Raw genomic sequence first — 2,863 nt, 5'->3', positions numbered from 1 at the left:
TTCAGGGGAAATGCTGTGGCCCCAGAAGAGTTGTCTGTTCCCTTCCTTGGGTTGGGATGGTGGGTTGAACTGGCAGTGGACTGAAGCTGAAATGGGTCCCAGCTGAAGTGGTTGTGGGGACAGGGCTGAGCAAATCCTTCAGGGACCAGATCAAGTGTGTTGGGGTCTCCCACTACCCCATCCAGCCCCAATTTGGGCACTTCTGGGTCCTCTACTTATGGCCCTTTGGAGAAGTGTTGCCCCTTTCCCCGCTGAGGCCATGCAAACTTTCAGCATCCACATGGTATTTGCCAGCTGGAGCTTGGGGCTGTGCAGGACTCGCCTCTACCCATGAGTTGGGGATTGATGTTAATGGCCTCAAGTTGCACCAGGGGAGGTTTAGATGGGATCTGAGGAAAAACTTCTTCACTGAAAGGGAGTCAAGCATTGGAACAGGCTGCCCAGGAGGTGGTAGAGTCACCTTCCCTGGTGGGATTTAACAGACGGGCAGACGAGGTGCTGAGGGACATGGGTTAGAGGTGGAATTGGTTGTGTTGGGTTTATGGTTGGACTCGATGATCTTAAAGGTCTTTTCCAACCACTACTATTCTGTGATTCTGTGAGGTCACTGATGGCATCATCTGGTACCCACTGGGTCTCATGTAGGGAGAACACAAACTCTCCATCCCTTCCCAATCTCTCCATCCTTTCCTTGTGGAGTGCAGAGGACAAAGCAACAGTGAGAAAAGCACAGAGGGGATGGATGGAGGTGACTCGAAGGCTGAAATCAGCTGGGGCAGGAGGTAATTCTCTTTACAGCAGCATTTTCTGTTTCCTTCCTGCCTTCTCTCCCCCGAGACAGCCCTGGTGCAACGTGGAGAGGAGCAAAGCCTGGGGCTGACAGCCTCCAACGAGCTTTACCACTGACAGAGAGCTGAGCTGAGCTGTGGCAGAGCACCCCAACCTCCTGCCTGCCACCTCCTTCCCTCTGCCACCTCCCTCCCCTCCTTCTGCCTGGGCACAAGCTCTGGCTTTTCATCGTAGAATCCCAGACTGGTTTGGGTTGGGAGGGATCTTAAAGCTCATCCAGTTCCAACCCCCCTGCCATCAGCAGGGACACCTTCCACTAGACCAGGTTGCTCAAAGCCTCATCCAACCTGGCCTTAAACACTTCCACTTTTCAACACTTTTTGACAAGGGTCAGGTGATACCTTGACAGCAGAAATTAGGTTCAGCTGTTATTCCTCCTGTTCACTCATGTGTCACTGTCAGCTGGGATGACACAGGCACCTCCAACTCACAGCGAGCACAATTTCCACCCCTAGTCCATGACACTTGAGGAACAGCAGATCCCCAGACAGCATCCCAGAGCATCACCTCCTTGCCGGCTCTTACAGGACCTGCTGTCTGCACCAATCACTGTTTAATTCCTCCTGCAATGCCAATTTAATAACTTCCTGCTCAGACAGGACTTACAGCATTAAGCCCTTTTGTGGCTGTGTCAAAAGTCAGGACTAGCCAGCACGCTTGCGCAGGGCCAGCTCTGAGTGTCCCCAAGTGCCACCCCGCTGCCTGTGCCACCGGTGCATCCGTGCACAGGCATGAACAGGCTGGAATATTAAGTGCCTTTCATAGGAATGATGCTTTACAAAGTAATCCAACTGGAAAAAACCTCGTCAGGGTCTTTTTTAGCTTGTAGGAGAGCAGCTCAGCATGGGTTTCGCTAGTCCCTCTCCTTTTTTTTGCTCTCCCATCCTTCACAACTGCTGCTCCTGAGTCAATGACTCCCACCACCTTCCCTGTCTACTGAACCAAATATGAGCTAAACCACCCCAGCTCCATGGCCCAGGTGTGTGATGTGCATCCATCTCATCATTTCTAACATGGGTAAGTTGTGATGAAATAACATGGGCAGAGAGGAGATGGATTTGCTGTGGTCCCAGCTGGCTCTGCCCTCCTCCCCACACTTGTCAGGGAACATCTCTGAAATCCATGTGGTCCTGGCAAACGTGGTTGGTGTCATGGCAAGCCTGCAGCAAAGCTCAGCTGGGGAGGATGGGTTTGGTGTTGAGTGAAGCAAGAGAGGGGTCTTGGGATGTGAGAGGAAGCGAAATACCCGTTGGCAGAGTCGGGATGGGAGAGCCAAGCCAGGGCAGGAGCTCGGTGTACCGGTGCCGGTTCTATGGTTGCTTTTGCAGTGGGACCAGATGGAAAGGGACAGGGATGGCACTGCAGGAAGGGTGGGAGGGGGATCCACTCCTGACAGCCACTGCTTCCATGGGAAGGGGATGCCCTGGAGAGCTGGGCAGGAGGTGGGAGACAACATGAGGGGCCAAAGGGGTGGCTGCCTCCTCCTCCTCTTCCTCCTCCTCTTTTTCCTCCTCCTCCTCTTCCTCTCCAGCATCCCACAGCAGCCCATCACAGCCCAGATCATCTACCTGGTTTCTAATCCAAACCTTTTGCCAGCTTAATGCCTGGGCTGAGTCTCTGGCACTGCTGTCCCGCTGGGTCTGGCCTTGGAGATGATGTGGGGTGATTTCAGCCCCCTGAGCCATGTTAGATCCCCCCCCTACTAAGACAATAACCTCCTGCCTGCCTGCACAACACAGGGAAGAGGGAAGAAGAGGATGCTGAAGCCTCTTCTTCACACTGATGCCCGCTAGCTTTTGGGTGGAGCAGCCCTTCATCAGAAGGAACAACAAAAAAAAGGAAAAAAAAAAAAAAAAAAAAAAAAGAAAAAACCACCAACAAGGACAGAAAAGCCAGCCCCTGATTTTCCTTGCTGCTGCTTTTCCTATTCAACGAGCAGAGAAACTGCAGCGTTGCTTTTCTCAGCGATCTTTGGGAGGGAAGGGAGAGATACTCCCCCAGCCTGTGCAGCTGC

The sequence above is a fragment of the Antrostomus carolinensis genome, unplaced genomic scaffold, assembly GCF_000700745.2.
Source record: "Antrostomus carolinensis isolate BGI_N321 unplaced genomic scaffold, ASM70074v2 scaffold20923, whole genome shotgun sequence".
Taxonomy (NCBI): Eukaryota; Metazoa; Chordata; class Aves; order Caprimulgiformes; family Caprimulgidae; genus Antrostomus; species Antrostomus carolinensis.
The sequence above is the reverse complement of the archived record's forward strand: the minus strand, read 5'-3'. Positions refer to the sequence as shown.